Below are 26,434 nucleotides of genomic sequence, written 5' to 3' on the forward strand. Positions count from 1 at the left end.
CAAAATTGATATCCTACCTAAGACAATCGCCCAAAAACTGAAAAAACTATGGCTCTCAGAATATGGATACACTAAAACATCATTTTTTTTTGTTTTAAAAATGATATTATTGTGTAAAACTTACATAAATAAAAAAAAAGTAGACATATTAGATATCTCCGCGTCCGTAAGAACCTAATCTATAAAAATATCCCATGACCTAACCCCTCAGGTAAACACCGTAAAAAAATAAAAATAAAAACCGTGTCAAAAAAGCAATTTTTTGTCACCTTACATCACAAAAAGTGTAACAACAAGAGATCAAAAAGTCATATGTACCCCAAAATAGTGCCAATCAAACCGCCATCTCATCCCGCAAAAATGATACCCTACCTAAGACAATCGCCCAAAAACTGAAAAAACTATGGCTCTCAGAATATGGAAACACTAAAACATAATTTTTTTTTGTTTCAAAAATGATATTATTGTGTAAAACTTACCTAAATAAAAAAAGTTGACATATTAGGTATCTCCGCGTCCATAAGAACCTACCCTATAAAAATATCACATGACCTAACCCCTCAGGTAATCACCGTAAAAATAAAAAAAATGTCAAAAAAGCCATTTTTTGTCAACTTACATCACAAAAAGTGTAACAGCGAGAGATCAAAAAGTCATATGCACCCCAAAATAGTGCCAATCAAACCACAATCTCATCTCACAAAAATGATACCCTACCTAGGACAATCGCCCAAAAACTGAAAAAACTATGGCTCTCAGACTATGGAGACACTAAAACATCATTTTTTTGTTTCAAAAATGATATCATTGTGTAAAGCTTACATAACAAAAAAAAAAGACCTATTAGGTATTGCAGTGTCTGTAAGAACCTGCTGTATAAAAATATCACATGACCTAACCCCTCAAGAGAACACAGTAAAAAAATAAAAACGTCAAAAAAGCAATTTTTTAATACCTTGAGGGGTGTAGTTTCTAAAATGGGGTCACTTTTTTGGAGTTTCTACTCTAGGGGGGCATCAGGGGGTCTTTAAATTTGACATGGCAGCTTAAAATTATCCCAGTGAAATCTGCTTTCCAAAAACCATATGGCGTTCCTTTACTTCTGCACAATACCGTGTGCCCGTACAGCAGTTTAAGACCACATATGGGGTGTTTCTGTAAACTACAGAATTAGGGCAATAAATATTGAGTTTTGTTTGGCTGTTTAACCCTTGCTTTGTTAGTGTAAAAAAAAAAATATTAAAATGGAAAATCTGCCAAAAAAGTGAAATTCTGAAATGTAATCTCAATTTTCCATTAATTCTTGTGGAACACCTAAAGGGTTAACAAAGTTTGTAAAATCAGTTTTAAGTACCTTGAGGGGTGTAGTTTCTAAAATAGGGTCATTTTTGGGTGGTTTCTATTATGTAAGCCTCACAAAGTGACTTCAGACCTGAACTGGTCCTTAAAAAGTGGGTTCTGAAAAATTTCAAGATTTGCTTCTAAACTTCTAAGCCTTCTAAAGTCCCCAAAAATAAAATGGCATTCACAAAATGATCCAAACATGAAGTAGACATGTGGGGAATGTAAATTAATAACTATTTTTGGAGGTATTACTATCTATTATAAAAGCTGAGAAATTGAAATTTGTCAATTTGCTAATTTTTCTAAATTTTTAGTAAATTTGGCATTTCTTTAGAAATAAAAATGAATGTTTTTGACTCAATTTTACCACTGTCATGAAGTACAATATGTGACGAGAAAACAATCTCAGAATGGCCTGGATAAGTAGAAGCGTTTTAAAGTTATCACCACATAAAGTGACAAATGTCAGATTTGCAAAAATTGGCCTGATCCTTAAGGTGAAAATTGGCAGGGTCCGGAAGGGGTTAATGTTTGTGTGTGTCGTTAAAAGATATCAACACTATGCACTATAACAGTGACATCTACAGCACCCCGCCCCCAAAACAGTGACCTCCACAGCCCCCCACCCCTTAACACTGACCCACCCCACAGTGCTCGTCCCTTAAAATTGGGCCTCCACAGCCGCCCATCCCCTTAACTTTGACCTTTACAGCAGCCTTCTCCTTTAACAGTGACTTTCACAGCATAACACCCCCTTGACAGTGACCTCCACAGGGGACCGCAACCTTAATAGTGGCCTTTACTGGATCGGGGCGTGTCCTTTTGAACAGCTCACTCTAAGACAACAGCACTGTACTGTCTGAGTGTGAGCTGCAGGGAGAAAGTCACCCTCCCTCCCACCCCTGCAGCTGACAGAAGTTGATTTTTACCTTCATTTTTTCAGTCCCTGTCGGCTGAGTGGAGGTGGCGTGGCCTAACCAGATCGACGCGTGGATTAGCGGGACCTAGAAGTTGATTTTTAACTTCATTTTTTCAATCTCAGTCGGCGGAGTGGGAGTGGGCATGGCCTAACCGGATCGAGGAGTGTCCTTTTGAACAGCTCACTCTAAGACAGCAGCACTGTCCTATCTGAGTGTAAGCTGCAGGGAGAAAGTCACCCTCCCTCCCACCCCTGCAGCTGACAGAAGTTGATTTTTATTTTATTTTTTTCAATCCCTGTTGGCTCAGGAGTGGGAGGGGGCGTGGCCTAACCAGATAAGGGTCGTGGCTTAGCGGGACCTGGGGGCGGGGTTTTAAGTCATTTGAGGGTGGGCACATTGTGGCAGGGGGCGTGTCTAGGCTCCTTCCTGTAAGAGTGACGCCCCTCTGGGCACTTTACTGGCTCATTTGCATACCAAATAAACTGGATTTTCAGAGGATAAAAACATCTATTGCTGGAACAAAGGCACATCTTGAAATAAGGTACTAAGTGCTATTAGGCCATGGCTTTACTTCAATAGCTATTATCCTGGTGACAGATTTCATTTAAAGCTCTCCTACAGCAGTGAAGAAAAATGGCTGGGTTGTTATGGAAACCTGGAGTAAAACTGTGCATGTGGAGGCTGGAGGACCTGAGAGCTTCTATTGGCTGATAAGGGTCATGTGACCAAGCTTCTATTGGCTAATGCATTTTTTTGGGGAATATCTCAGGAACGGTACATCCTAGAGAGCTCAGACCTGGTCTAAAACCTTCTAAACACCTGATGTACCTGTGTGCCAAATTTCGTGATTGTAAATGCGACAGTGCTGATTCCTTTATCAGACATACACACACACACACACACTCAGCTTTATATATTAGATGTCAACCCTACATGTATGGGCCAGTGTCTTCTTAGGATGTCTTCCGATCAGCAACTGAATCTTATGGACCAGAAAGAAGCCACAGACATTAGCATTGGCTTTGTCACCCAGTAGTGATGGTGGAAGCTCTGATAGTGCAACCACCAACAGTCCCACCTTCAGGAAATCACTATAGAAGATGGCTACTGACTGTGGAGTGAGAAATGTAGACAAAGCCTATCAAATAGAACACATTAGAAGTGTAGCCAGGATCAGACTATCCCATCAAAGGATCCTCCATTGAGCCTAACCTCTGAAATGATAATGGACCCGAAAGTGCAGCAGAAGACAACCCCATTTTGAGTTGACTTTGTTGCCAATCATTGTCCCTAGGGTCCATTTCTTATGGGATAATTCCCAATAACTTATTAGACCTTATAAATAATATATTGTGTGTGTACAACAATAACAGAGATTATTATACAACTAAAAGTGGACATCACGTGTTGTGTATGGATGGAGGGTGGACCTCAGAAACATCTCCTTTGGTGAGCTCAAGGAACCTCAGTTCAATGCTACTTCCAGAGGTGTCTGCAGATGATACAAGTAGAACAACTTTCTCTCATTGTCTACACCTGTCCTAACCCTACAGAATGAGAGAGTTCTCGTTTTTCTCATTGACTCTTGGGATCAGTAGGGGGTCACTACAGCCAGCACTCTACCATTGTATACGTGGTCAAACAAGTGACCACATAGTCATCTCTCTATTGAGAACAAGCCTCTTGAGTCTCAGAATCAGTAGGGGACCACTGCAATCAGCATTTCACCAATGTATATGTGGTCAAACAAATGACCACATAGGCAATGCCATCTCTCCTTTGAGAACAAGCCTCTACACTCATAGGATCACAATAGGGTTACTAAAGCCAGCATTCCATCAACGCATATGCTGTCAAAAAAGTGACCACATACAGTAGTCATGGTCATTCTGTATTGAGAAGAAGCCTCTTGACTCTCAGGATCAATAGGGAATCACTACAGCCAGCACTCCACCAATGAATACGTGGTCAAACAAGTGACCACATAGTTATCTCTCCATTGAGAACAAGCCTCTAGGGGACCACTACAAGGAGCATTCCACCAATTTATATGTGGTCAAACAAGTGACCACATAGGCAATGCCATCTCTCCATTGAGAACAAGCCTCTTGACTCTCAGGATCAGTAGGGGCCCATTACAGCCAGCACTCCACCAATGCATATGTGGTCAAACAAGTGATTACATAGTCATGGTCAACACTCCATTAAGAACAAGCCTCTTGACTCTTGGGATCAGAAGGGGGACACTACAAGGAGCACTCCACCAATGCATATGTGGTCAAACAAGTTACCGGATTGTCATAGTGACCACGTAGTCATGGTCATCTCTCTCTTGAGAACAAGCCTCTTGACTGTCAGGATCAGTAGGGGGCCACTACAGCCAATCACACTGTGATGACCCTGATTAACGGGATTCACTGGACAACCCCTTTAGGTGTAATAACACCAAATTGTCCCACCAGAGACACAAGATCGTACTTTGGCACCTTCAGATCCTCTCCGATCTGCTTTGTATTTTCTTCTCTGACAATCTAGGTCACAGGAAACCACTGAAGACTTCGGAGCCTGGTAGCTGCCCTTGTCATTTATCCCTAGAAGCTTAAACCTCGTGTTCGATATTATATGGTTTCATTCATTTTTAATCGTAACGTCTAGTACTTCCCGTCTCGCTTGCATGGCCGGGGATGGCAGCTCCGTCATTAATCTCTCACGTAAGATCTGTTCAAGGTCAGATATTAGAATTTATTCGCTGTTTTACGGTAACTGGAACTTGTTACATCGGTTCCACCAATGTATCTGTCATCGTGAGGCTCTGTGACAAATGATTTAAAGTACTCTTTGGCCATATTATTGTGCCGCCATAAACGAACATCTCGCTCTTGTAGAATATTTTACTCTGGGATGATATACGACGCTGAATGATTGCCCAGATATTCCCTGAAAAGGATCGGATCAGGCTTAAAGTGAACCTCCTCCTTTATCTATCTTCCAAGAAAAGTATGGAGACACAGCTGTCCGGGCCCCTGGTCAATAAATGTCATGGGCCCCTTTCCATGTATCCTAGTGAGCAATGGTGCACTTATCTGAGTGGATAATGGCCCCCTCCTACCAGGGGCCCTAGGATATTCTCGAAATGCTCAAATGTTCAGTCCACTTCTGTACTGAGACACAGTCAGGGGCCCTGACAGATAGCTAGAATGAAGGGGTTTTGCGGAATTACAATATTGATGGTCACCCGATACCGCCACCGATCGGCTGTTTGAGGAGGCCATGGCTGTACAGTGAGCTTACCAAGCACAGCGCCGTCCATTGGATAGTGGCTGTGTTTGGTATTGCAGCTCAGCCCCATTCCCTTGAATGGGAGTGAGCTGTGCCTAGATCAGGCATCCTTAAAACTGCAGCCCTCCAGCTGTTGCAAAACTACAACTCCCAGCATGCACAAACAACCTACAGGTATCAGCCTACAAGCAGGGCATTGTGGGAGTTGTAGTTTTACAACAGCTGGAAGGCCGCATTTTGAGGAAGCCTGGCCTAGATCATGTGACCAATGAATATGTCATCACATTGGTGCCGCAGACTGTTCAAAAAGCTGATCTACAGGGATGTCGAGATCCAGACCCCCACCAATCTGATACTGAAGACCTATCCTGAGGATAGGCCATCAAGATCCAAATCTCGGAAATCCCCTTTAACCCCTTAAGGACTCAGGACGTACCGGTACGTCCTAACTTTCATTCAGCGGACATCCTGTCACAACCCCGGGGGAAGTCCCGCGGGCAGCGGGCGCGGTGCCATCGGGTCCCCATGCGGCTGTAGGGGGGACCCGATGGCATGGAAGGCATCGCGATGTCTAAGGATGTCTAAGGAAGGCGATGCCTTCCGGTGACGAGCCTGTGACATCCAGCCCCCGGTATTACACAGTATTACTCATACAGCCAATGCATATCAATACAGAAGAATTGGAATGCATTGTAAAAGGGATTAGACCCCCAAAAGTTGAAGTCCCAAAGTGGGAAAAAAAATAAAGTAAAAAAAAAGTTGAAAAAATAAAGTTTCCCCCCCAAAAAATTAAAAGTTTCAAGTAAAAATAAACAAAAACGTCATTTTTCCCAAATAAAGTAAAAAAAAAATGGTAAAAAAAAGTGGAAAAAAAAAAGTATACATATTAGGTATCGCTGTGTCCGTATCGACCGGCTCTATAAATATTTTACATGACCTAAACCCTCAGATGAACAACGTAAAAAATAAAAACTGTGCTAAATAAACCATTTTTTTGTCACCTTACATCACAAAAAGTACAACAGCATGCGATCAAAAAGGCCTTTGCCCACCAAAATAGTACCAATCTAACCGTCACCTCATCCCGCAAAAAACTGAGCCTCTACCTCAGACAATCGCCCAGAAAATAAAAAAACTATGGCTCAGAATATGGAGACACTAAAACATAATTTTTCTTGTTTCAAAAATGATATTATTGTGTGTTTTACATAAATAAATAAAAAAATTAATAAAAAAAATAAAAAAAGTATACATATTAGGTATCGACCGACTCTATATAAATATCACATGACCTAACCCCACAGATAAACACCGTAAAAAATAAAAACTGTGCTAAATAAACCATTTTTTGTCACCTTACATCACAAAAAGTGTAATAGCAAGCGATCAAAAAGTCATATACACCCCAAAATAGTGTCAATCAAACCGTCATCTCATCCCGCAAAAAATGAGACCCTAACTAAGATAATCGCCCAAAAACTGAAAAAACTATGGCTCTCAGAATATGGAGACACTAAAACATGATTTTTTTTTGTTTCAAAAATGATATTATTGTGTAAAACTTACATAAATAAAAAAAAAGTAAACATATTAGGTATCGCCGTGTCCGTATCGACCGGCTCTATAAAAATATCACATGACCTAACCCCTCAGATGAACACCATAAAAAATAAAAACTGCTAAATAAACAATTTTTTGTCACCTTACATCATAAAAAGTGTAATAGCAAGCGATCAAAAAGTCACACGCACCCCAAAATAGTGCCAATAAAACCGTCATCTCAAAAATTACACCCTACCCAAGGGAATCGCCCAAAAACTGAAAAAATTATGGCTCTCAGACTATGGAAACACTAAAACATGATTTTTTTTGCTTCAAAAATGAAATCATTGTGTAAAACTTACATAAATAAAAAAAAGTATACATATTAGGTATTGCAGTGTCCGTAATAACTTGCTCTATAAAAATATCACATGACCTAACCCTTCAGGTGAATACCGTAAAAAATTAAAATAAAAACGGTGTAAAAAAAGCTATTTTTTGTCACCTTACATCACAAAAAGTGTAATAGCAAGCGATCAAAAAGTCACATGCACCCCAAAATAGTGCCAATAAAACCGTCATCTCAAAAATCATACCCTAACAAAGGTAATCGCCTAAAAACTGAAAAAATGATGGCTCTCAGACTATGGAAACACTAAGGCCCCTTTCACATGGGCGAGTATTCCGCGCGGATGCGATGCGTGAGGTGAACGCATTGCACCCGCACTGAATACCGACCCATTCATTTCTATGGGGCTGTTCAGATGAGCGGTGATTTTCACGCATCACTTATGCGTTGCGTGAAAATCGCAACATGCTCTATATTCTGCGTTTTTCACGCAACGCAGGCCCCATAGAAGTGAATGGGGTTGCGTGAAAATCGCAAGCATCCGCAAGCAAGTGCGGATGCGGTGCGATTTTCACGCATGGTTGCTAGGTGACAGTCTATTCACTGTATTATTTTCCCTTATAACATGGTTATAAGGGAAAATAATAGCATTCTGAATACAGAATGCTTAGTAGGTGATCAATTGAGGGTTAAAAAAAAATAAAAAAATAAACTCCCTTCTCCTCTTGTTCGCGTAGTTCCTGGTCTCTTCTTTACTTCTTAAAAGATGAAAATACCGGCTAGGACCTGTGGTGACGTCAGATCACATGCTCCAATCACATGGTCCATCTCCACGGTGATGTACCATGTGATTGGAGCATGTGATCTGACGTCACCAAAGGTCCTTTAGCCCACAGCTCATCATTAAAGAAGTAAAGAAGAGACCGGGAACTACGCGAACAAGAGGAGAAGGTGAGTTAATTATATATATTTTTTTTTAACCCTCAATTGATCACCTACTAAGCATTCTGTATTCAGAATGCTATTATTTTCCCTTATAACCATGTTATAAGGGAAAATAATAACATCTACACAACACCTAACCCAAACCTGAACTTCTGTGAAGAAGTTCAGGTTTGGGTACCAAACATGCGCGATTTTTCTCACGTGAGTGCAAAACGCATTACAATGTTTTGCACTCGCGCGGAAAAATCGCGGGTGTTCCCGCAACGCACCCGCACATTTTCCCGCAACGCCCGTGTGAAAGGGGCCTAAAACATGATTTTTTTGGTTTCAAAAAAGAAATCATTGTGTAAAACTTACATAAATAAAAAAAAAGTATACATATTAGGTATCGCCGCATCCGTGACAACCTGGTCTATAAAAATATTACATGATCTAACCTATCAGATGAATGTTGTAAATAACAAAAAATAAAAACGGTGCCAAAACAGCTATTTCTTGTTACCTTGCCTCACAAAAAGTGTAATATAGAGCAACCAAAAATCATATGTACCCTAAACTAATACCAACAATACTGCCACCCTATCCCGTAGTTTCTAAAATGGGGTCACTTTTTTGAGGTTTCTACTCTAGGGGTGCATCAGGGGGGCTTCAAATGGGACATGGTGTCAAAAAAAACAGTCCAGCAAAATCTGCCTTCCAAAAACCGTATGGCATTCCTTTCCTTCTGCGCCCTGCCGTGTGCCCATACAGCGGTTTACGACCACATATGGGGTGTTTCTGTAAAATACAGAATCAGGGCCATAAATATTGAGTTTTATTTGGCTGCTAACCCTTTCTTTGTTACTGGGAAAAATGGATTAAAATGGAAAATTTGCCCAAAAATTGAAATTTTGAAATTTAATCTCCATTTGCCAATAACTCTTGTGGAACACCTAAAGGGTTAACGACAATTGTAAAATCAGTTTTAAATACCTTGAGGGGTGTAGTTTCTTAGATGGGGTCACTTTTATGGAGTTTCTACTCTAGGGATGCATCAGGGGGGCTTCAAATGGGACATGGTGTAAAAAAAAACAGTCCAGCAAAACCTGACTTCCAAAAACTGTATGGCATTCCTTTCCTTCTGCGCCCTGCCGTGTGCCCGTACAGCGGTTTACGACCACATATGGGGTGTTTCTGTAAACTACAGAATCAGGGCCATAAATATTGAGTTTGGTTTGGCTGTTAACCCTTGCTTTGTAACTGGAAAAAAATTATTAAAATGGAAAATCTGCCAAAAAAGTGAAATTTTGAAATTGTATCTCTGATTTCCATTAATTCTTGTGGAACACCTAAAGGGTTAACGACGTTTGTAAAATCAGTTTTGAATACCTTGAGGGGTGTAGTTTCTAGAATGGGGTAATTTTTGGGTGGTTTCTATTATGTAAGCCTCGCAAAGTGACTTCAGACCTGAACTGGTCCCTAAAAATTGGGTCTTTGAAAATTTCTGAAACATTTCAAGATTTGCTTCTAAACTTCTAAGCCTTGTAACATCCCCAAAAAATAAAATATCATTCCCAAAATGATCCAAACATGAAGTAGACATATGGGGAATGTAAAGTAATAACTATTTTTGGAGGTATTACTATGTATTATAAAAGTAGAGAAATTGAAACTTGGAAATTTGAAATTTTTTATAAATTTTTGGTAAATTTGGTATTTTTTTATAAATAAAAATGAATTTTTTTTTACTTCATTTTAGCAGTGTCATCTCAGAATGGCCTGAATAAGTCAAAGCGTCTTAAAGTTATCAGCACTTAAAGTGACACTGGTCAGATTTGCAGAAAAATGGCCAAGTCCTTAAGGTAAAATAGGGCTGAGTCCTTAAGGGGTTAAAGAGGACCTTTCATTACAATAAAAAATCTAAACTAAGTATGCTGACATGGAGAGCGGCGCCCCGGGATCTCCCTGCACTTACTATTATCCCTGGGCGCGGCTCCGTTCTCCCGGTATAGGCTCCGGTATCTTCAGATTTTCGGCTCAACTGGGAGGAGCCTGCTCTTGTTCTCCTGGGCGTATCCTTCTCCCAGGCTGGAGTGCTGGCCAATCGCAGCGCTCAGCTTATAGCCTGAGAGTTTTTTTTCTCCTAGGCTATGAGCTGAGTGCTGCGATTGGCCAGCACTCCAGCCTGGGAGAAGGAGGCGCCCAGGAGAACAAGAGCAGGCTCCTCCCAGTTGAGCCGAAAATCTGAAGATACCGGAGCCTATACAGGGAGAAAGGAGTGGCGCCCAGGGATAATATTAAGTGCAGGGAGATACCTGGGCGCCGCTCTCCATGTCTGTATACTTAGTTTAGATTTTTTTATTGTAATAAAAGGTCCTCTTTAAATGATGTTTTATTTTTTCTCCATTCACATCCAAATCTACCTTCCCTCTCCTGCTAGAGTGCTAAGCCTTGTAAAACTAGATACGCCCCTCACCCCAATTCCCTCATGCAATATTTTAAGTCCACCATGGAGTCCTCATCAAGCACCAACCAGGAGAATTTGAATACAGCTTTGGATGTGAACAGAGGAGAAAAAAATCATGAAATTGCAAATCAGTGCTGTTAAGACTACATGGCTTTAAAATGTGAAATATTAGTCAAAGGGGTTGTACAGCCTAAGATCTGACAACCCCAGTGGTCAAAAGTTGCATACACAAAGTACCGTATTTTTCGCTTTATAGGACACACTTTTTTCCCCAAAAGTGGGGGGAAAATGGCAGTGCATCTTATAAAGCGAATGCCATTTTTACTTTGCTGACACTCATACATCGCCGGCCACTATGCTGCACAGCTCGGCCTCCAATGTATCAGCGGGGAGGGAGGAGGGGCTGGAGGCCGGCAATTCGCGGCGGGCCCGGTGTAGTCACTGTACTTTATTACACTGGGCCCCGCACAGCAATCTTATTATATAAAGTGTAGTCATGTAATCCTAATTAAAGTAGCGCAATCCTCTGCAGTAGTACTTACTATCAAACTACCGTAGCAGGCAGCATAACATCACTCACTCACTCCGTCACACGCCTGCTCCTCCTGCTTCATTAATAAAGTGGGAGGAGCAGGCGCGTGACGGAGTGAGTGAGTGATGTTATGCTGCCTGCTACGGTAGTTTGATAGTAAGTACTACTGCAGAGGCTTGCGCTACTTTAATTAGGATTACATGACTACATTTTACATATGAAGATTGCTGTGCGCAGGCCCGGCGTATTGGGGTCACTATTTACACAGGGACACTTATGGGGTGGATCTTTGGATGACACATATATAGCATAAGATGCTATATATGTGTCATCCACAGATCCCCCCCCCCCCCCATAACAGTGTCATCCACAGATCCCCCCCATAACAGTGTCATCTACAGATCCCCCTAACAGTGTCATCCCCAGATCCCCCATAACAGTGCATCATCCACAGATCCCCCATAACAGTGCATCATCTACAGATGGCCCCATAAGTGCATCACCCACAGATGCCCCCATAACAGTGCGTCATCCACAGATGTCCCCATAACAATGCGTCATCCACAGATCCCCATAACAGTGCGTCATCCACAGATCCCCATAACAGTGCGTCATCCACAGATCCCCCATAATAGTGTGTCATCCATAGATCCCCCATAATAGTTTTATCCACAGACCACCATTAGTTCAAAACAAACCAAAAGCACACCTTTTGGTTCAAAATATATTTTTTCTTATTTTCCTTCTCAAAAACCTAGGTTCGTCTTATCATCAGGTGCGTCTTATAAAGCAAAAAATACTGTAAATCTATTTGCATAGTGCGGATTATTGAGACTCCAGACAGCAATTGCTGCTGAATTGCCAAAAATTAGGCCTTCTAGATGCAGATTTCTCATTTTCCACCTCCTTGAAATAAAGACGAGGAACGGAGGACACGTTGGAATCCAGAAATTTAGCTAATTTTTCTCTATTACGACTGTAATGATCATTTTACGGGATTAACCTCTTTGGCCTCTTATTTTACAGCAGCCATAAAGCGAGATGTTTAGAATAAAGCCGAGGATCTCTGAACACGTAGACGTGGAGACATTTCAGAAGCACTTAACCCCTGTCCCCTAGACTTAGCAGTTATTTAAAACCTGTCATTTGTACAAATGTGAGGCGAACGTCAATTAGAGAGAAGTGAAGGGGGCACAAGGTCTCACCAGGTCTTCTCTTCCATTAACGGATTAACTAAAAACCTAATATTATCTGACAGATCGTTATTAAAACAGGAAATGTTCACGGCGTATCGCTTGTTTCGACTAAATGTACTTGGCATCGAAATATAACTCTCTGTTACATTGTGGCGCCAACAAAGTCATGTGACTATAGTACTGTAGTAATACCGTAGCTTATTTCTGGTAAGGGAAAATTACCTCTAAATAGCTTAAAGACCACTTATCAGCAGGATCAACCCCATTAAACCAGTCACGTCACCTGATGGGGTCGATCCTGCTGATTAAAACGATACCTGACTTGTGAAAATCGCTTGCAGCATTCCCGAGAAAAGAAAATGATTTTTTTTTTTATAGGAATGAGGGCTTCATTGGACTTAGGGGTGGGGCCCAGCTTTCTAGTGTCGGCCACGCCCCACTGTGCACTCAGGTTCTTATTTCAATAAAGAATAAAAGTCTTATTTTTTGGGGAAAGCCTCAATCAATTTTCACAAGACAGACATCATTTTACTCAGTAGGATCAACCCTACCAGCCAGTATGCCTGGTTTAGTAGGGTTGATCTGTTAAAGGTGCCCTTTAAAAATATATGTTTCTGGAAAAGCTGGGTGGAGACTAATATGGGCATCCTGAAAGGTTCCACAAGGGTTAGGACCCTGCTTTTCTATAGGCTTGACCAGCATACAAGACCAGATTAAGGTTGGTTGAGGCCTAAGGAGAAAAAACTGGATAGGAGACCCCATTCTGGTAGCATTGTCATATAATGAGCTTCTAATTTAGGGCCTGGTTCGCATCAGATTATAGTTCTTTGCTTGGTGTATATGCCAAGTAAAGCTCCCAGCGTATAATCCATGCATATTAAAAGGGTTCCAGAAAGGCAATTTTTGACTGACCACTGGGACCCCCATCGATCAATAGAATGCATGACCGTGCCTAGGAGGACTTTTAGCGAATCGAGGGTCAAGCATGTGTCCTGCCACTCCATTCAAAGGACTCTACCACCAATGTATGTGAGAGAAATCTCATGATCTCTTGTACAAGCAATGGAAGATAGTGAACTTGCTATAAACATTCCTCTAGGGCAGTGGTGGCGAACCTATGGCACGGGTGCCATAGGCGGCACTCAGAGCCCTCTCTGTGGGCACCCGCACTCTGGAAAAAGTCTATAGTGTACCAATATGCCTTATACTCTTCCTGCCATTCTTCAGCGCAGGGCGCACTATGAACGCCACAGGCAGCGCATTGAATGTAGGTTATTATTAAATGATAAAGTACATGGAGGATATACGATACTGGACTGTAGTATTCAGGTTAAATTGCTGTGTTGGCACTTAGCGATAAATAAGTGGGTTTTGGGTTGCAGTTTGGGCACTCAGTCTGTAAAAGGTTCACCATCACTGCTCTAGGGACACCAGTTGCATGTCAATTTCCAGTGAGGGAGATGCAATGGATATGCCTTTAGGTAATTTATAGAATGTACCTTGAGAAATAATGACAGAAGTCAAAGGAAAATTCTCTCTCTATGTCTATGAAGCATGTCTGACAAACTGGAAAAGACTGCAGGACAGAGGATATGAGCTCATAGAGTAGGAGTCACAAAATGAACAAAATAATTAATTACAACCATAAATAACTTCATAAATCAAACATAACAGTGGCCACTAGATGGCAGCAAAGTACACTAAGTATAGTGGATAACAGACTAAATACAATCTATTGCACTGATGAATGTAGCTGAGAACAGCGCTCAAATATTCTCGTTATTGCCATAGGCTTTGAATTAGGCAGCAGGCTGCTCCACTGAAAGTCCTCCTAGCTGTGGCTGGGGGAAACGGAGGCCCTTTATATTGATCAGTTGGGTTCCCAGTGATCAGACCCCCACCAATCTAGCATTTCCCACCTATCCCACTAGATAGTTAAAAAATGCTGTTGACTGGAAAACTCCTTTAAAAAGCATTGGTGATTTTTTTTAGTTTTCCTGCTTGGAAGGTCTCATCAGCTTATGTGGACAGCCTCCATTGTCATAATCCTGTCATAATAAGCTAACCACAGGTTCTCCACCTGATGAGACTTCCAGTGATCAACTGTAATCTGTGTGGGAGACTGGCAGCAAGTGTTCAATTTCCCTGCAGCTCCCCCACAGGAGACATTGGGCATTACAGTGTTCTCTTTGAAATCAACACATTGTCCATGTAATTCACATACATGTTGGGTCCTCTAGAGCGAAAGACATGCTTAAGGCTACTTTCACACTGCCGTTTCTGGGCTCGCCTGTGAGATCCGTTTCAAGGCTCTCACAGGCGGCCCAAAACTGATCAGTTCAGCCCCAATGCATTCTGAATGGATAAGGATCCGTTCAGAACGCATCAGTTTGCCTCCGTTCAGCCTCCATTCCGCTCTGGAGGCGGACACCAAAACGCTGCTTGCAGCGTTTTGCTGTCCAACTGGCGAAACTGAGCCAAACAGATCCGTCCTGACTTAGGGCCCTTTCACACTTGCGTTCTTTTCTTCCGGCATAGAGTTCTGTCGTCGGGGCTCTATGCCGGAAGAATCCTGATCAGGATTATCCTAATGCATTCTGAATGGAGAGAAATCCGTTCAGGATGCATCAGGATGTCTTCAGTTCCGGAACGTTTTTTGGCCGGAGAAAATACTGCAGCATGCTGCGCTTTTTGCTCCGGCCAAAAATCCTGAAGACTTGCCGCAAGGCCGGATCAGGAATTAATGCCCATTGAAAGGCATTAATCCGGATCCGGCCTTAAGCTAAACGTCGTTTCGGCGCATTGCCGGATCCGACGTTTAGCTTTTTCTGAATGGTTACCATGGCTGCCAGGACGCTAAAGTCCTGTTTGCCATGGTAAAGTGTAGTGGGGAGCGGGGGAGCAGTATACTTACCGTCCGTGTGGCTCCCCGGGCGCTCCAGAGTGACGTCAGGGCGCCCCACGCGCATGGATGACGTGATCGCATGGACCACGTCATCCATGCGCATAGGGCGCTCTGACGTCATTCTGGAGCGCCCCGGGAGCCGCACGGACTGTAAGTATACCGCTCCCCCGCTCCCCACTACTACTATGGCAGCCAGGACTTTAATAGCGTCCTGGGTGCCATAGTAACACTGAACGCATTTTGAAGACGGATCCGTCTTCAAATGCTTTCAGTTCACTTGCGTTTTTCCGGATCCGGCGGGCACCTCCGGCAAATGGAGTGCACGCCGGATCCGGACAACGCAAGTGTGAAAGAGGCCTTACAATGTAAGTCAATGGGGACGGATCCATTTTTACTGACACAATATGGTGCAATTGAAAACGGATCTGCCTCCCATTGACTTTCAATGTAAGTCAAAACGGATCCGTTTGCATTATCATGAAAAAAAATAAAAAAATAAAAATATTGCAATATAATGCAAACGGATACAAGCGTTTGCATTATAGGTGCGGATCCGTCTGTACAGATACCAGATGGATCCGCACCTAAACACAGGCGTGAAAGTAGCCTTATATCTCTCCTCTCTCTGCCTAGTAAATAAGGACCCTACACGGGGACACCCTCCCTAACTAATAGGGTGTATGCAAATTAGTTTCTGAAACCAGACAAGCCCATAAGCTAAGGACTTATGCATGCACACACAATTTGTATACCTCTATACACTTCTGGTGCAGCCTTCATGCGTGGAGCTCTGTCGTATGCATGAGTCCTAGAAATTACTTAACTGCATGAGATCTTAATTGCATGAGATCTTGACGCAGCAACCCCCTTAATGAGCAGGAATGAAGGGATATTAATAAACTCTAAATTCTATTGGACCGACAGCCCACTTACCGCAAAAGACAAAATACAGACATGGATCAGTAAACAGCAAGGAACCTACTTGCTGATGGTTTCCAATTTTTTTTCCCTAAACTTCACAGAGTAAAAATAAATGGAAAAAAATGATGGATTTAGGCCTCATGCACACGACCGTTGTTTTATTCCGTGTCCGTTGTTCCGTTTTTCGTGATTTTCTGCGGACCCATTGACTTTCAATGGGTCCGTTGAAAACTCGGCTAATGCACCGTTTGTCATCCGCGTCCGTGATTCCAGTCCGTCAAAAAAATATAACCTGTCCTATTTTTGTCCTATATGTCCAAGTCAATGGGACCGTGAAAAAACGCGGAGGCACACAAGATTGTCACCCGCGTCCGTTTTTTTCCTATCATTTGCATGGCAAACCTGTCTTAGATTTTTTTTTACTTTCCTTCATGTCTGGTGATCCTCCAAAAATAAAGGAAGACACACGGAAACAAAAAACGGAAACGGATCACGGAACAACGGAACCCCATTTTGCGGAACGGAACACAACAACGGCCGTGTGCATGAGGCCTTAACCTTTGTCACAAAAATTACTGGCTGTGATATGCGCACTGCAGAAAAAAGAGGGCTTGTGATTCATCACACGATGTCAGAGTCCTGTCAGTTATACGCAATAAAATCTCCCATTTCGCATGCCGCAATGCACAGAGGAACTTATTAAATCCAGCCGAATCGCTCATAATTGTTGATTGAGAAAAAAAACAGCACCGCCGTATTCCAAACTGGTTATAATTGTTCTCATTAGCAGACGGCTCCCATCGGCGACTCCCAACGAGGAAAGAAATATTTTCCTCCTTTTACTAAGCAGTCCGTGTCGGAGCAATCAGGGATTTCCACAGATAAAGCTCCTGGAGTCGGAGACGCTGTAAGCATTTTAATTACCAATCAAGGGAAAGCAGTGCCGCTAATTCTAGAAACCAATTTATTGTTATGAATAAAGTGTCATTTTATTAGACAGCAATAAGAATGAACGGGAAACAGGGGTGTGGCGAGGGTGAGGCCGGTGCGGGTGCCGGGACTAGGACAGTAAACTAGACCCCTGGTTCGGGAAAGTCTAGCAACAACTCTGAAGAGAAATGCTAATCCAGAAGTGCAAAATTATACAACTTCCTAATATACATAGGATTATTAACCCCTTCAGCTTCGGGTGATTTTTTTTTGTTTTTGCGTTTTCATTTTTCACTTTTTTATTTTTCCTTTCACATAGCTGTAGGAGGGCTTTTTTTTTGCAAGGCAAGTGGTACTTTCTAGTGGCACCATTTACTTTTGCATATGATATGGTGGGAAACTGGAAAAAATATTCCAAATGAGGTAGAATAGAAAAAAAATGCAACAGTTTTATGGGCTTTTATTTTATGGTGTTAAAATGGAACTGTCACCTTCATTCTCTGAGTCAGGACGATTGCAATGATACCACATTTGTAATACTGCAAAATAATAGGAATTTGGGAATAAATTATTTTTTTCTTTGCATAGCCATATTCTGACCCCCATAATGCTTTTTATAGTTATGTCTATCGAGTTATGTGTGGACTCACTTTTTGCAAGGCGGTGTCTCATTTTTATTGATACCAGTCTGGAGTGTGTATGACTTTTTGATCACTTTTTGTTAATTTTTTTGGGTAGGTGAAATGACAAAAAAAATGGCATTCACCATACGGCATAAATATTTTTATATTTTAATTGTTCTGGAGCTTTGTAACATGGCAATACCTATAAGGTCTATATTTTATTGTTTATTTTTATTATGGGAAAAGGTAGGCAATTTTATATTTTTAAAAATGTATATTTTTAAAAATATATAGTTTTAGAATTTAATATTTTTAAAAACTTTCTTTTTTTTTAGCTTACTAAAGACTACTTCCCTCACAGGATGCAATGAATTAACATTGCAGTCTATGGGAGATTTGCTATGTTCCTATGGAGCCATACCACCTGTAGGCCTCAATAGGAACTACTTCTGTGGTAGCCTTGGATCCTTCAGAGGGACAGAGGATGGATGGATCCCATGATCATTGCCGATTGCAGACATTGGCCCCTCATTTCTGCTGTTTAAAACAGACACCACCTCTGCTGTACATGTATGGCGCTGATCGTAAAAGGGTTAAAGGGGTTATGCCAGGCTACAGATATTTTGTTTAAACAGTTTTTATTGATAATTTTTCAGGAAGTCAAAAAGGTACAATAAAGAAAGCTTCAAGTGTGTATTCACAGAACTGACATACCAGTGTGGGTTGTAGTTGTATTACCCAACAATAGACTTAATTGTACCTTGTGATTATACAATATCTCACATGTAAGTAACTGAACACGTATATCATATGAACATGTAATTGTAGCAGAGGAAAGAGGGGGGAAGAGATAGAAAGGGTGAAGATATACAGTTGCAACAAAAAGTATGTGAACCCTTTGGGATTACATGGATTTCTGCACAAATTCGTCCTTAAATGTGATCTGATCTTCATCTAAGTCACAACAATAGACAATCACAGTCTGCTTAAACTTATAACACACAAAGAATTAAATGTTACCATGTTTTTATTGAACACACCATGTAAACATTCCCAGTGCAGGTGGAAAAAGTATGTGAACCCTTGGATTTAATAACTGGTTGAACCTCCTTTGGCAGCAATAACTTTAACCAAACGTTTCCTGTAGTTGCAGATCAGACGTGCACAACGGTCAGGAGTAATTCTTGACCATTCCTCTTTACAGAACTGTTTCAGTTCAGCAATATTCTTGGGATGTCTGGTGTGAATCGCTTTCTTGAGGTCATTCCACAGCATCTCAATCGGGTTGAGGTCTGGACTCTGACTGGGCCACTCCAAAAGGCGTATTTTCTTCTGTTTAAGCCATTCTGTTGTTGATTTACTTCTATGCTTTGGGTCGTTGTCCTGTTGCAACACCCATCTTCTGTTGAGCTACAGCTGGTGGACAGATGGCCTTAAGTTCTCCTGCAAAATGTCTTTATAAACTTGGTAATACATTTTTCCTTCGATGATAGCAATCCGTCCAGGCCCTGACGCAGCAAAGCAGCCCCAAACCATGATGCCCCCACCACCATACTTCACAGTTGGGATGAGGTTTTGATGTTGGTGTGCTGTGCCTCTTTTTCTCCACACATAGTGTTGTGTGTTTCTTCCAAACAACTAAACTTTGGTTTCATCTGTTCACAGAATATTTTGGCAGTACTGCTGTGGAACATCCAGGTGCTCTTGTGCAAACTGTAAACGTGCAGCAATGTTTTTTTTGGACAGCAGTGGCTTCCTCTGTGGTATCCTCCCATGAAATCCATTCTTGTTTAGTGTTTTACGTATCGTTGATTCGCTAACAGGGATGTTAGCATATGCCAGAGACTTTTGTAAGTCTTTAGCTGACACTCTAGGATTCTTCTTCACCTCATTGAGCAGTCTGCGCTGTGCTCTTGCAGTCATTTTTACAGGACGACCACTCCTAGGGAGAGTAGTAGCAGTGCTGAACTTTCTCCATTTATAGACAATTTGTCTTACCATGGACTGATGAACAGCAAGGCTTTTGGAGATACTTTTATAACCCTTTCCAGCTTTATGCAAGTCAACAATTCTTAATCGTAGGGCTTCTGAGAGCTCTTTTGTGCGAGGCATCATTCACATCAGGCAATGCTTCTTGTGAAAAGCAAACCCAGAACTGGTGTGTGTTTTTTAGGGCAGGGCAGCTGTAACCAACACCTCCAATCTCATCTCATTGATTGGACTTCAGTTGGCTGACACCTCACTCCAATTAGCTCTTGGAGATGTCATTAGTCTAGGGGTTCACATACTTTTTCACCTGCACTGTGAATGTTTACATGGTGTGTTCAATAAAAACACGGTAACATGTAATTCTTTGTGTGTTATTAGTTTAAGCAGACTGTGATTGTCTATTGTTGTGACTTGGATGAAGATCAGATTACATTTTCTGACCAATTTGTGCAGAAATCCATATCATTCCAAAGGGTTCACATACTTTTTCTTGCAACTGTAGAGATGAAAAGAGAAAAAGAGAGAGGAGGAAAAAGGAAGAAAAAAAAAGGGGAGGGGGGGGGATGAGACGGAAGGAAGGGTAAGTGCCACCTCCTTAACAAGAGGGAGATGTTTAATCATTGAACATTAGTAAGTTAGGCAGCTAGTAAAGAAAGAAAATCAGGGGAATCCTGAGAGTCTATCCAACTCGTCCAAGTTTTTAGATATTTTGAAGACTGATCTGTTGCTTCTGAGGAGATCTCGTCCATTCTGGCAATATGCTGCATTTCCTGACACCACTCTCTCATGGTAGGTACATGCGCCGTGCGCCAGTGTTTAGGTATTACTTATCTACCCGCTGTGATACAAAATCTCAGCAAGCTCTTTTTTTGGGATGCAATGGAGCCTGGCAGAACGGAGAGGAGCGCTATTTGAGGAGAATTATCAACTACCTTCTGTGTGATCGCACGGAACATTCCAAAAATCTTGTTCCAGAAAGGCTTGATTAGTTCACAACCCCACCAAATATGTAGCATTGTGCCTTTTTCTTTGTTGCATCGCCAGCAGGAATCCGGGACAGTAGTACGTGACAAAATCTTGTAGTTTTTTTCCTAAACAGAACATGCCATAGAAAGCTTGTGTGAAAATAAAAATGCTTTATGTTGATCAGAGCGTTCTATGTGAGTTCCTAATTCCTGTTCCCGACCAGCAATAAAGCTGGGGGTGTCTTTGTGTAAGTCTGTCAGCAAATTCTGGTACAGCTGAGAGATTAGGTGAGTCGGTGGAGAAGACATGGTAAACAGCTTTTCAGTCCCAGTTAAAGTAGCTCTGAAAGAGAACTGCTCCCCCCTGGACAAAACAAATTATTTTAATTGTTCATATTCTAGCCAGGAAATCCGTGACTTAGGGAATTTTGCGGATATCGTGGAAAGTGAAGAGAAAGGATTTCTCGACAAGAGATGGTGGAAACGGGGGTATTGTATAGTTCGCAAACTGAGAAAAAAATCCCTGTTCATGCCGGCAGGGAAGGCAGGGTTGTGGAAAATTGGGGTGAGTGGACAAATACCCCTATGAGTCAAGAAATCCCATAGTTTGAATGTTTGTCGCAACAGAGTGTTCTGTCCACTTATTTGCGGACGGGCCTCAGGTGCAATTCATGGAATGTGTTTAAAGGGAACCTGTCATCAACTTTATGGTGCCCATACTAACGGCAGAATAAAGCAGAGACAGGTGAGTTGATTTCTGAGGTCTGTCATTTATAAGTTAAAAGTCAGTGGTTGCCGAGAACCAACATCACAATCATTGCAGACTGGGCCTGGAAAAGAGTCACGGCCTCCTGAGAAGAGTCATGGTTATTCATGAATTCCTGCTCTCCTGCTGATGACTGACAGTCTTCTACCTAGTTTTCTCCCTTTCTTTCTAAGAGAGAACTGCCAATCGTCAGCAGATGGGTGAGGAGAGCAGGAGATTATGAATAACCAGGACTCTTCTCAGGTAGATTTGACTATTTTCCAGGCCGGGGCTGCAATGATTATGATGCTGGTTCTCGGCAACCACTTACTTTTAGCTCATGAGTGACACACCGCTGACATCAGCATTTCTGTCACTACTTTATGCTGCCCTCAGTGAGGTCAGCTTAAAGTTGATGACAGGTTCCCTTTAAGTGGAAGAGAACAAAGATTTTGCTCTAGTCCCACCCATTGCTTCGTAGTTACATTACGTTGCCAATCTAGTATTCTGGTAATAGACGCCGCTGTGTAATACAGTTTGAGATCTGGACGGCCTACCCCGCCCTGAGCTTTAGATCTGATTAAGGTGGAAAAGCCTATCCGCGGTCTGCCCTGTCCCCAAATAAAACGGAAAATGCTGTTTTCAACTGTCAAAAAAAGAAGGATGGTGGTGTTAGGGGAATTGCTTGAAAGACATAAAGGTACTTGGGCAGAATGTCCATTTTTAGGGCATTTATTCGCCCCAAACCATGACAATTCTTTTTGTTGAAGGCCGCAATTTCTTTCAACGTCTTGTCTAATAGGGGCAGATAATTTAGGTTAAATAAGTAATTTCCGTCAGCTGGAATAAATATTCCTAAATATTTAAGAGCGGAGGGCTGGTGTCTAAACTGAAATGAGGTAAGAAGTCTGGCAAACTCTGCCTGAGGGATATTTATGGTAACTATTTCGGATTTTGTGTAATTAACTTAAATGGCCAAACCATTCAAATTCGCTTAGTATTGAGGGGAGGGGTATGTGAGGTTGAGTGACATATAGCAGGAGATCGTCTGTATATAATGCTGTTTTGTATTGTGTGTTTTTTGATCGTGAGACCATGTATTGATGGATTATTACGAAGTGCGTTGGCTAAATGTTCCATCACTAGAACATATAACAGTGGAGACAGTGGGCACCCCTGACTGGTCCCATTCTGAATCGGTATGGGCGGAGACAAGAGCCCGTTTACTCTCACTTTGGCTGTAGGATTTGAGTATAAAGCACGGATGCTGTTTAAAAACCTAGGCCCTAGCCCGATTTGTTTCAGAGTAGAGTCTAGGTAAGTCCAATGCACCCTATCAAATGCCTTTTCGGCATCAACTGATAATAGGCATAGGGGGGATGAATTGTCTCTCGCAATATTGGAGAGTATCAGGGTTTTAATCGTGTTATCTAGTGCCTCCCTCCCGCGTACAAAGCCAACTTGGTCCTTGTACTGCTACGCAGTTAAAATCTATATAGTTTAATTCATATGATATTCTATATTTGGTTATATGCTCCCATCTAGTGGCCGTTTTTGGTATTGTACTTGTTTTTCTGTTTGTGATATCTGTGATTCATTTCATTGCTCCACCCCTTCTCCTGTGTACCTCACTTCCTGTTTCGTCATACTGCTCCAGGCATTTGCACAGGTACATATGTATTCTCATGTAAGCTTACAAATGCATCATCTTTTGACCGCACAATACCGGAATCCATCTGTTCTGCTGTACTCTGTTATCTGGCTTTCAGAATAAAGCAACTTACACTGATAAACTCGGTGTTGGTGAGTTCAAGCTATCTAATAAGGATTGTCCGCAGTGATTATATCTGTTTATACAGGCCAGGCATAGAGGTCTCACTAGGGATAAATCGCTATTAAAAACAATCGGAGTCAGAATAGTCTGTATGTATTATATTTGGAATTATAGACGCTAATCTATCTGCAAGGATCTTGGAGTATAATTTGACGTCAATATTGCTCAAGGAGTGATCTTTCCCAGATGTAGGTAATAAACTAATGTGGGCCTCAAGTGATTGCTTAGGGAATAGAGCTCCTGGGCCAATGCTATTGAAGACTTTTGAAAGAAAGGGAGAAAGGAGGTCACTGAGGCTGTAGTAAAACCGTCTGGTCCTGGGCCAAGCTACAGATATTGATGGCTTATTGTCAGGATAGTGAAAAGAAAAAGGGGGTCAGTCAGCACATCCCAATGTGCAGGTGCACGAAAATATTCTGGTGCTAAAACTTATTTTGTAAAACTGAGATTCTTGGCAAATACATTTTGTACAAAATCATTTCGGCCCGTCTGCCGGCGTCAAGGCGATCTCTGTAAGACGGGAACCTAACACTAAATGCTACCTGTTATGTGCCATAACGACCACCATAAAATTCAGGGAGTGCAGGTTCCACATGCATGCTGGGTCCACTCTGCTTTTTATAATTTTTGGTGCCAAAATGGCCTCCATTAAATTCAGGGGATGCAGGTACCAACATGCATGCTGAGCCCACTCTATACCTCTCCTGGTGCCAAATGGCTTCCAATGAATGCAATAAGAGTCTACTCTATACCTCTCTCTGGTTGCATTGTGTTTTTTTTTTTTTTTCTTATTGTCAGGATTGGTCATCAGTATGAGATTGGTGGGGGTCCAATACCTGGCACACCCATGATCAACTGTTTCGGGCAGCCGCCAGTGCCGTAAACACTACAATGGATGGAGCCAAATGCAGAAAGTTCGGCCCACCATGTAGTGACCATGTCAGGTACTGCAGCTCCGCCCCCATTCAAACGAAAGGAAGCGATACAGTGGAGAAAGCCTTCTGCTTCCATCTTCGTACACTGTATAGCATCCTGCTTCCATGCCCACTACTTTATCTCTCCAGTCTCCAGTGCTGATACCAGCCATATACCTAACGGCTGACGGATATCGGCATCTCCTATTATAAACCGCACTTTAGGTTTAGTGGCCCTTTAAATGAGAGAAAAGTGATGGAACAATTTATGGCGGAAATATCTGTGGTAGATCTGTCGTCTTAGATGTGAACACAGGGGTAACACCGAAGATAAAACCCATTTAAAAAAAAACTCTGCAAAAAGAATACTCTGGCGGAAGAAGGGCCTGCAGCTAAACAAGGGTGACCGAGACCACGCCAACTAAAAATAGCTGTTCATGTGGGTGGGGGAGGAGAGGGGGTTAATGGAGAGGAAAGAAGCCGTAGAAATGGCTTGAAACGCGTCGTATTGGGAGATAAGCATTTTATTAGCTGCAGTGTCTGCGTCACATGACATTGGTCAAAGGATTTTCTGTTTTTGCCTGGAGCGACCACCTTTTCTGGCATAAATAATGTGTTTTTTGAATGACAATTTGCTTCTGTTTGCAACTTTCGGGCAGCTTAGCATAAGGGGTCAGGCTAACCAATTAAAGGAGTTAAAGATTGATGGCCTATCCTCAGAATAGATCATCAATATCTGATCGGTGGGGCCAGTGATATTACGTTCATCAGTCACATGGCCTATTTGTAGCTCACTCCCTTTCAAGTGAATGGGCCTGCGCTGCAGTACCGAGCACAGCCACTACCCAATGTACGGCGCTGTGCTGGGTGAGCTGTGAGGAGGCTGCAGCACCGCGGCCTCTCCAAATGGCTGATCGACAGGAGATTTAAATTTAGTCAGAATATCCCAGTGTTCATACAGTTCATCTTTTATTTATCAAAAGTTCTAGACATAGTTTTCTGCTGTGTCCATTAAGGGGGTGTGGCCTAGTGCAAAGAGGGTGTGGCCAGGTAGATTTACTAATACTATCTAAACACATATGCAAATACAGTGTTACATGTTTTATTGACGCTGTCCAAAATTTGAGAAGTTTCTAGACCACAGTATTTGAGAAGTCTCAGAGGTGATTTTATAAAGTAATCGTCCCAGAGGGTGAAGTGCTAAACCATTATCTGTATCCTGTACCTTATTACATTCAATATGGCCGCCCTGCTTGTGATGTCATCATTAGAATCCTGGCAGATGACTCACTTACTTGTGATGTCATAATGGGGGAGTGGCTATAAATTGAGGAGACGCACTGACCCCAGCCTCAGTCTCCCGGCCGCCTCTCACCATCAGGAAGTCTCTGACGAGCGGCATAGGACCAGATCGGGTAAGTTTGGCCACTTTTCTCCTCCTGTTTGGGAATTGTTTTGCTGATCTTTATTTTCTTTCTCTTTTATACAATGTGAGAGCCGCGTGTGACCCTCTCCGGCCCCCGAAAATCTGCCTGAGGTGCGACACTCAACCTCCTCCAATGGAAGAATCCCAGGAGAAAGTGAAGAAGGAGCCTCCACCTCCCTTAAAGGGCCAGAGCCACAGAAATCCAAGACAGTTTATAATAAATAAATATTTTTGTGTGTGTTTCTTTAAAAGAAGATTGTTGTGGTTTTTTTTTTCTTGAATATTAAATTGCACCATTTCTCCTGCGCCGTTGTTTTCTATAGGCATCCTAGGGGTTACTGAACGGGTACAGGGCTGAACCCCTAAAAGATGGGTAACCAATGACCTCCAGAGGGGAAATTTATTAAAGGGATATTCATACCGCTAGGATATATCATAAATATCAGATAGGTGCAGGTCCCACCTCTAGGACAGGCCTGAAGTGAACAGAGAGCTCCCCGCACCTGTATAATTTCCTCTCCATTCATTGCTATAGGGCTTCCAAAAATTGCCAAGCGGGTGCGCTGTGTATCTAATTCCATCATGTGTGATACTGTCTGCTGAGCTGGGTATCTAATCCCATCATATGT

This window comes from Bufo bufo, chromosome 7 (assembly GCF_905171765.1).
Source record: "Bufo bufo chromosome 7, aBufBuf1.1, whole genome shotgun sequence".
Lineage (NCBI taxonomy): Eukaryota > Metazoa > Chordata > Amphibia > Anura > Bufonidae > Bufo > Bufo bufo.